Consider the following 10,271-nt stretch of genomic DNA (forward strand, 5'->3'; position numbering starts at 1 on the left):
TGTCATGTCATGTCATGAGTCATCATGTGCCACATCATTTTGTGGATTATGTAAATTCTATATGGGATAAATTCATGTAAATTTGAAGTCCAAGAGTCATCCATGTAATATGAAAAGTCATGTAGGAATTGAAAAGGTCATAGAGAAGTTGAACAGTCATGAGGGTAGTCCAAGAGTCACAAGGGAGGTGAATAATCACCCTAGTTGTTATATATATGCCCTCATTGTTCATGAAAAGGAATTTTTCACCTTGTCTCCTCCTAGAAAGCATTGGAGATGATCTGTAAACTACCATGGATATTCCACTGGACAGTTCTTCAAAACATATTTGATAATATTATATTAAAAAATATGAGATTCTACAGTATTACGGTTTTATTTAATGTCTAGATCCATAGATTTTACCCTGATTAGTGCATGCATGTAAAATTAAATCAATCTGAAAAGTAGAGAATAAAAAATAATCTTGCACACACATAAGACACAAGATATTCTCTATGGGAAACCCTTTCAGGAGAAAACCCAGTTGGAAGGTGAGGTTGCTACACTCTCTTTCTCTATCTGGAAATATGGTTGTAGATATAAAGAAGTAATGTTTGTGACCCATGGGCTACTACAGTGCACAGATCATGTATGTGTTCTCTACCTCATATCTCTCCTATCTATCCTTCCTCAACTATGTAACAAAATTCTCTCGAGAGAGTGAAATGCCTCTTCCTCCTAGTGGCCCGATTATAACACAACTCGATAGCCTACTAGTGGTTAGGTTTGACTACGTCACTCTTAACTAGAGTTACAAAGTAGACTTTTCTAGAGTATTTTACATCATAAACACATGTATATCCCATTTTCCATTAATAATGGGGGTTGACACGGTATCCTCCCAAACTCTAGGTGTGAAAACAAGAAGGTAAACCTCTGAGTGGAATATCTTTTGCACACAGACTCTGATTGACGCACTTCTTGCATTGTTGGAAATGTTTCTATGTCAAGAATAGCATGAATAGATTATTCACTAAAGCATAAAAACTTTACCCCAAAATAACGTTGTTTTATGCCTCAAAACTCCCCCGGAAGCTTTTAGACCCCGTTTTGCCAAACTGGGTCCCACCAGTAAAAATGATCCTGTGAGCTAATTCCTCCACTTTTTCCACTCAAAATGCATAAATATGGATGAAAAACAATATAATTATCCAATTCATATCACACCTCCCCATTTTGGGTGTCTTTTGGTCCCCAAAATATTTTACTAAATGAGGTAAGGAAAATTTTCCTCCACCTTCTCTTTGGTGTACCATTTAGCTTTGCCTGGAAATTGTCCCTTCAACCCATTCTGCCAAATGTCATGTTTCCCTTGTCTTATAGTTCTAGACATATTCTGCAAAACTTTATCTTCTATCAACTCCTCCTAAGCATCTCGTGCCAATCCTCCACAAAAGGTACAAACTATTCCTCTTCGTGATCTAACATGGAAGGCTCATAGAGTTTCAATTTCTCTACATTCACAACAGAGTAAATGCACATATATGGTGGTAAAATGTGTCGATAGGAATTATCACCCACCTTTTCGTGTATCTTAAAGGGACCATATCTTAGATCCTTCATTTTCTTAACAGTCCCCTGCAGCCTCTCCTTGTTCAACTATAGCCATACTCTATCTCCCACCTTGAATGATTTCATTGTTCTTTGTTGATCATGTCTGGCCTTATAATTCTCCTGTGACTTCTGCAGTGTTTCTTGTACCTATAGATGTATCTTTCTGATCTTCTCTATAAATTTTTCAGCACTTAAAGAATCTCCTGTAAGATCTTCCCACACTTCTCCTTGTTGCCCATATGCAATATCCAATGGTGAAGGTGGAAAATATCCAAAACAAGTCTCAAATGGGGACTTTCCTATAGAAGTGTGGACTGATATGCTATAAGAATGTTGTATGTATACCATATTTTCATCCCATGTCTTTGGATGCTTCTGGTTGTATCCCCTCAGAAGCTGCACCAAATTCTTGTTGACTACTTCTTTCTGCCCATCTGTCTGTGGATGGAATGTTGTAGATCTCTTCAACTTTGTGTCCATCTTCTCTCACAATGTAGTCCTGAATGCACTAAGAAATCTTGTATCCCTGTCTGAAATGATCCTCCTTGGTATTCCAAAGTACACCCATACCTTTCCAAAGAATAATTTTGTTGCATCTTGTCCATTGATGGTCCTTTTACCGGGAATCAAGGCACACATCTTGCTAAACCTGTCAACTACCACGAATTGGTAGTCATGTGCCTTCCTGGTTGTTAGTAAACCTCCCACAAAGTGCATGGAAATGATTCCCAAGGATGATTAGGCACATGTCAGGGATGATACATACCTTGTTTCCTTTTTCTAGGCTTACTAGTACAAAAATCATGCATCCTCTTATGAACCTAGATACCTACTCTTGCAACTTGGGCCAATACACATACCTCTACAAGTTAGCCACGATATTCCTTACACCAAAGTTTGTAGAAACCTTGGAGGTGTGAGCCTCTCTGATCAGTTGCAAATCCTCACCTTTAGGAACACATAAATTATCAATCTTGCAGAGTAACCCATCCTGGAGATGGTAGTCAACGGTGTTTTCACCATTTTGCACATGAATCTGACTCTACAACTATTGATACACCTCCTTGAAGTCCTCATCTTCTGAATATGACTCTATGTATGCATCATGGGTGAATGGATGCATGTGAATAAGAGTCCCCAAATCTATAATCTTTGATGCAGGTGGCCTTGAAATCATATTGGCTAACTTCTTTGTGTTGCCCTTCTTATACTCGATCACTAAATGAAACTATTATAAAAATCCCATCCACTTGTAATTCCTGGTTTGTTGTAACTTACTTTGGACATTCAAGTACTATAACGACCATTGATATTTGTGGATTATTGTCTCCTTTCCCATCAGATGGTGCTTCCACTTGTTCACATCTTGCACCATGGCATATAGCTCCTTATCGTAGGTAGGGAAGTTAAGAAATTCCCTAGGAAATGCTTCAAAATGGTAGAAAATAGGCCTTCCTCCTTGTATCAATTTAACTCCCATAGCATATCCACTTCCATTTGTCTCCACTTCAAAGGGCTGTTGTAAGTTTGGTAATGCCAAGACTGGTGCTTCACTAATCTTTTTCTTTAACTCATCGAAAGCCTTCTACTGACCTTTTCGCCACTAGAAACTCTTTCCACTTGACATTATTGCATAGAGCAGTGTTGCTATCATTGAAGATGAGGTTATGTATTTCCTTGTGTACTGTGTTGTCCCAATGAAACTCCTAACCTCAGTAACATTAGTATGCACCAAACATTTCATGATGGCCTGCATCTTAGAAGGATCTATCTTCAGTTCTCCTCCACCAATCACATATCCCAAATACATCAAGGACTGCTGTGTAAACTTGCACTTCTTGAGATTTTCTAGCATCTAGTGCTTCTTCAATGTCTCCAGCAACTACGTCAAATGTGAAATATTCTCCTCCCAAGTAGCACTATATACTAGTATATCATCCAAATAGACAATAAAACTAAATCTATAAAAGGGCACATTACATCATTCATTAATCTCATAAATGTAGTTGGTGCATTGCATAGGCCAAATGGCATAACTAACCACTCATACAAACCTTGCCTGGTTTTGAAGGCGGTCTTCCATGTATCTTCTTCTTTGACTTGAACCTGGTGATATCTAGACTTCAAGTCTAGCTTGGTGAAATACTTTCCTTTTTGCAACTGATCTAACAAATCATTTATCTTGAGCAGGGGGTATATGTTTTTGAGCGTGATTTTATTCAACACCATGTAATCTAAACACATTCGCCAAGTCCCATCCTTCTTTGGCCCAACGATGATGGGTGACCCACATGGTGATGTACTCAATCAAATGGAGCAGCTCCTGCAACTATTTCTTAACCACACTTGCTTCTATAATGGATTGCATGTATAACCCAATATTTGGCGATGGGAAGTCTAGAAATAGATGTATCTTGTGCTCCACTTCTCTCTTAGGGGTTGACCCTTTAGGCTCTTGGAACACATAATTATATTCCTATAACAACTCCTCCAATTGATTTTTGTGTTTCTTAGTACACACATCTAGGGATGCCTTTGCTCTTATTGACACCTCGACAAAATGACTTTCTCTTACAAACAATAAAACATACTTCTTGTTGGAACTGATCAATTTCTTGGCTTGGTTGGCACTTACTAGTGAAAGTTTTTACTTTCCTTTGTGCGTGTTGATGATGAAAGATTTTCCATCCTTGACGAGTCAGTACTGGTTATCTCTCCTCATGAATATTTCATCATGCATGTAAAAATATGTACTCCCAAACACGACTCCACATACATCAAGGGGAACCACATCAAGCTCTACTTCATTAATAAAATCAACCCTTATAGGAAATCTAATTTTGCATTGTTTTGTTATCTTAAGCTCTGTATCCTTATGTACCCATCCCAGTGGATATGGGTTTGGATGATCACGAAATTCCAACCCCAACCTCTTGACCAGATCTGCTGCAGTGAGATTCACCTGCAATCCTGACCCAAATATAGCATCAATCTTTGCCTTCTTCACCTGTATCTTTACATGGAAGAGTTTGGTCAGTTATTTCTCTTCCTGTTGCTGAAAGCTACTCAGATTCACCTCCTTCTACATTGATGTACAGATGTTAGTCTCATCCACATACAAGTTTCTTTCAACTTGTTTTCTCGAATCAGTGGCCATGAAACTTCTAGCAATTCTCCTCTATATGGCCATCAATGTTGCAGTGGTCGCTAGGATATTTTCACTGGTGTGATGTGGCTACTGTATTTTTATTTTTTCCGCCTTTTTTCTTCTTCTTCTTCCCCTCCTTAGAAGCTTCCTATTGCTCCTTCTGCTTCGATGCACTTTATTGCACTCTTTTCAGACCTATGTTCTCCAGGTATTGTGTCTATACACAAGCCTCATCCACCAATTTGGGCTTGAATAATATCACTTTCTCACACAGATGGAGGTGTAGACCCCTAAAATACTTTAGGAGTACATTTTGGTTGTTTGGAGAGATACCTAGCACTATAGCCATATTTCTAAATTATGTGGTGTACTCCTGCATGCTTTGGCCCAACTTTTGCCTGAAGTAATGCCATCACATCCACTTGTCCTCCACATACCCAATGGCATAAAACTGTGACTTAATGAGGGTTTTAAAATCCTCCCAATTTTTCATTGGATTTTCTCCCTCTAGCCTTAGATTTTCCTTCTAGATCTCCCACCAAGTCAGTTCATGGCCTTCCGATTTCATCTGTGCGAACCAAATGTAGGTTTTAACCCCGTAAACAAATTACCTACATAAAAATTCTAAAACATAGAAAATAAATAATGCGAGAGCGTAACACATAAAATATAGACAGAGATTTTCCCCTAGATCCCAAAACTGGGACTACCAACTTGATTTTTCATTATGTTCCTTTCAATGTTACAATACATATTTATACATGTCAAAGCATCCAATACCATGGACCGAAAACCATCGCGTCCAAAACCATGTGCAAAAATCATGCACAAAACAATAGGTGGGTCCGCCCAGCCTAACATAGGGTTGAAAACCAAAATTTCCCCCCTCAAACCCCCTATGACCCCCCCCCACTACACAATAGGTGCAATGAAGGAGGGGCTCCAACCTCCCTCTAACCCCCCGGTTAACTACGTGGGCTAGTCATGGAAAGAATATAACACAACCCAACATTCTCCCACTTATTGTTTTCTTTCCACAGGGGGCCACAAGAGAGCTTAGTCACTTATCCATCCCTGCAACGCCCATTGTTTCTCTACACCAAGAGAACTTCTCAGAGCTCACAGGTTTTTTCAATGCATTTGCAGTATTCTTCAAAGTGTCCACCTTTACCAGCAACACCTTTTTGTCTTCTATCATATCCCTCACAAAGTGATACTGAACATCAATGTGCTTTGTCTTTGAATGGTATGTAGGGTTCTTTTCCAAGAAAATTGCACTTTGGTTGTCACAGTCTATCCTTATAGCTCCCTATATTAACCCCATACTTGAACACAATATCTGCAACCAAACTGCTTCCCTGCTTGCATGAGTGGCTGCCATGTATTCTACCTCTGTAGTTGATAGTGCCACTACAAATTGTTTCTTACTCATCCAACTGATTGTACCTCCAAATAGGTTAAATACATACCCACTTTTAGATCTTCTTTGATCCAAATCTCCAGCCCAGTCTGCATCAACAAAGCCACGAATATCCAACGCTCTGTCCAATCCTGGTCTTCCTTGGTAGCACAAACCATAATCACTAGTGCGATGCAAATACCTGAAAACCCGCTTCATTGTTGTCCAATGCTCCTTTCCTAGCTTTGACATAAACCTGCTCAATACTCCCACTACATGTGGAATGTCTGGTCTAGTACAGACCATTGCATACATTAGGCTATCGAATGCACTTGCATATGTAACATGAGACATGTCATCTTCCTCTTCTTGTCTCTTGGGACACTATTCAGCAGATAACTTCACACCTACAGGAATAGAAACCTTCACTAGTTTACTATCCTGCATTTTAAACCTCAACAGTATTGTCTCGACATACTTCCTCTGGTTAAATAAGAGCTTCCTCTTTTCCTGGTCTCCTTTAATTTCCATGCCCAAAATATAGTTTGCAGCACCAAGATCTTTCATGTCGAATTTGGAGGACAATTGGGTCTTCAAATCCTAGATAATTTGTTTGTCATTTCCAACCAACAACATATCATCCACATACAAGACCAGATAAATAACATGGTCACCAATTAATTTAAAATACACACAGTGGTCTACTTTGCTTCTGGTGAAGCCAAGTCCTCGTATAAATGTATCAAATTTCTGATACCACATCCTTGGTGACTGTTTTAACCCATATATAGACTTCTTTAACTTGCATACCAGTTCTTTCTTACCCTTCACCGCAAATCCTTCAGGTTCCTTCATGTAGATTTCCTCTTCCACATCCCTGTGAAGAAATGTTGTCTTCACATCCATCTGTTCTACCTCAAAATCAAAAGAAACAGCAACAGATAAAAGTAATCTAATAGATGTTACCTTGCCAACAGGAGAAAAAATATCACCAAAATTAATGCTCGACACCTGGGAATAACCTTTTGCTACCAAACGAGCTTTGTATTTCTCCACCTTTCCTTATGCATTTGTCTTCTTTTTGAACACCCATTTGTTGCTAATGGGTTTCCTTCCATCCGACAACTCCACCAGATCCCAAGCCTCATTATTGTGCAGATATGCCATTTCATCAACCATGGCCTCTTTCCAAAGTTTTCTATCCTCTGAATCTACTGCTTCCTTCATAGTTCTGGGATCATCATTAGTAATAGATAAAAAAAATTGAACAGAAAGTAGATGGACTATACCTTCTGGTTGTCTTCTTTCTCGAACTGATATTCTCACACCCAGATTTTGTGGCTCTTCATCTTTTGATTCCTCCTCCATTATAGAGTCTGATTCTTCCTCCTTTAGCTCAAATTCTATCTTCTCAAGTTCCTTTGGTTGGAATTCATGTTTAATAACATCTTTCACCTCTTTGAACACCACATCTCAGTTGTACACAACCTTCCTTGTTACTGGGTTCCAAAGATTATAACTCTTTAAACCATCCTTATACCCAATAAAGATGCACTTTTCAGATTTACTATCCCACTTTGTTCTTTTCTCCTTTGGAACATGTACATATGCATCACATCCAAATACCCTCAGATGTGAAAGAGAGAGTTTCTTACCATTCCATACCTCTTGTGGAGTCTTATCCTCCAACGCTGATGAAGGTGATATGTTGACCAGGTAACATGCAGTGTCCACCACCTCTGCCCAGAATTCTTGTCCTAACCCAGCACCACTGAGCATGCTTCTTTCCCTTTCCATCAACGTCTTGTTCATTCTTTCTACAACTCCATTTTGCTGATGTGTATATGGAGTAGTCTTCTGTTGTGCTATACCATACTTCTTACATAATTCTTCAAAATCCTTACTGCAAAACTCTCCACCATTATCTATCCTCAACACCTTTACCTTCTTGTCTGTCTGGTTTTCCACCAAAGCCTTAAATTCTCTAAACTTGTCAAAGAATTCAGATTTCTTCTTAAGGAAATATATCCATGTATTCCTTCAGAAGTCATCTATAAATAATACATAGTACATAGACTTACCTAGTTATGGAACCTTCACCGGTCCAAACACATCACTATGCACAAGCTCTAATATGTGTTTCGCCCTCTTACCACCAGAGGGGAAACTCACCCAATTCTGCTTCCCATATACAAAATTTTCATAGAAATCAAAATCCAGAGAGCTATTACTTATACCTTCTACCATACCTTTACCATGAAGTATTCGAAGGTCCTTCTCTTCAATATGTCCAAGCCTTTGATGCCATAGCATGGTCTTCTCTCTAGAGACCACTAGATTTTCTGCTCCACTTTCAGGAACCACGGAACTGTTGCACCCATCAACAACAGTGCTACCTTGTAGCTTGTATAGAGCTACAATTCAAACTCCCTGCATCAATACCAGTGCCCCCCAAACCATCTTGCATTTATTCTTCTCGAACATTGTTTTTACACCTGCATCATCCAACTTGCTTACAGAAATCAGATTTCTGGCTAATGCAGGAATATGCAGAACACCCGGAAGTGTTCTAACCCTTCCACCTTGCAACTTCAAATTTAATTTTCCACAACCAACGATTTTAGCCTTCCTTTCATCCCCCAAGAAGACATCACCACCATCATATTTCTCATACTCGCAGAACCACTCTCTATGGGGAGTGAAGTGGAAGGATGCACTTGAGTTAATAAACCATGCCACGTGATCTACATGTGTACTTGAAGAAGCCAAGTACACATCCCCACCTTCATTTGAGGTGGTTTTCGCCTCTGCAAAAGAAGCATCATCAGATCCCTTTCCTTTTTCAAGAGCTTTAGATTTACAGTCCCTTTTGTAGTGGCCTTCCTTTCCGCATTTCCAACACACCATCTTTACAGTTTTTCTTGGAGATTTAGATCTCCCACTCGATGACTTATTTTTGTTTTTGTTCTGGGACCGTCCTTGTACAAACAAGGAATCACCATTCTGGATCTCCATATTTTTCCATCTCATGTCCTCCGTCAGCAAGGATGAGACTATTTCATCAAACTGTAAAGCAGTTGTATTGCTACCTATTGCAATAACTAGACTATCCCATGAATCTGGTAGAGAACACAACAAACTGATGCACTTATCTTCATCTGAAATTTTAATATCAATAGATAATAACTGAATTACCACAATATTAAATGTGTTCAGATGCTTTGTCACCGAGTCTCCATCTTTCATCCTCAGTTTATACAGCTCTTTCCACAGGAACAGTTTATTCACTAGAGACTTAGATTGGTACAAAGTCCCTAACTTGTCCCACAAAGCCTTAGCCATATATTCCCCTTGATACGTTCAGCAATACTGAATCTAAGACACACAATCTTATTGTGCTCTTTTCCTTCAAATCTAACTTCTTCCATTCTTCATTGGACACTCCTGTTGGTTTAGTACCCAGATCTACCGTGATCCACTGATCTCTATCCACCAATAGATCCTCCATCTTGAGTTTCCACAACTCAAAAATCTGACCATTCAATTTCTCGATCTCTATCTTTCCACTGCTCGCCATCTTCTTTCACCACTAGAATCGATCTCGCAGATATACCACTGAATAGGGTCTACCACAGGCCCGAGCGAAACCCCTCAGCAACAAAGGCATACCCTTGAAGCCAAAACAACTCTGATACCAAATGTAGGTTTTAACCCCATACATAAATTACCTGCATACAAATTTGAAAACACAAAAAATAAACAATGTGAGAGCATAACACATAAAACACATATACACAAAGATTTTCCCCTAGATCCCAAAATCGAGACAACCAACTTGATTTTTCATTATGTTCCTTTCAATGTTACAATACATATTTATACATGCCGAAGCATCCAATACCATGGACCGAAAACCATCGCATCCAAAACCATGTGCGAAAATCATTCACAAAACCATAGGTGGGTCCGCCTAACCTAACATAGGGTCCAAAACCAAAATTTTCTATGGCGCTGCCCCGGAACCCATAAAGTGGGGTTACTTGCACCCCTCAAACCCCCTGTGAGCCCCCCGCGCTACGTAATCAGCGCAACAAAGGGGGGCCTTCACCCCCCCTCTAACCCCCCGGT

Source organism: Pinus tabuliformis, chromosome 8, assembly GCF_031772625.1.
Source record: "Pinus tabuliformis cultivar Carrire ecotype Pingquan chromosome 8, CPIR1, whole genome shotgun sequence".
Taxonomy (NCBI): Eukaryota; Viridiplantae; Streptophyta; class Pinopsida; order Pinales; family Pinaceae; genus Pinus; species Pinus tabuliformis.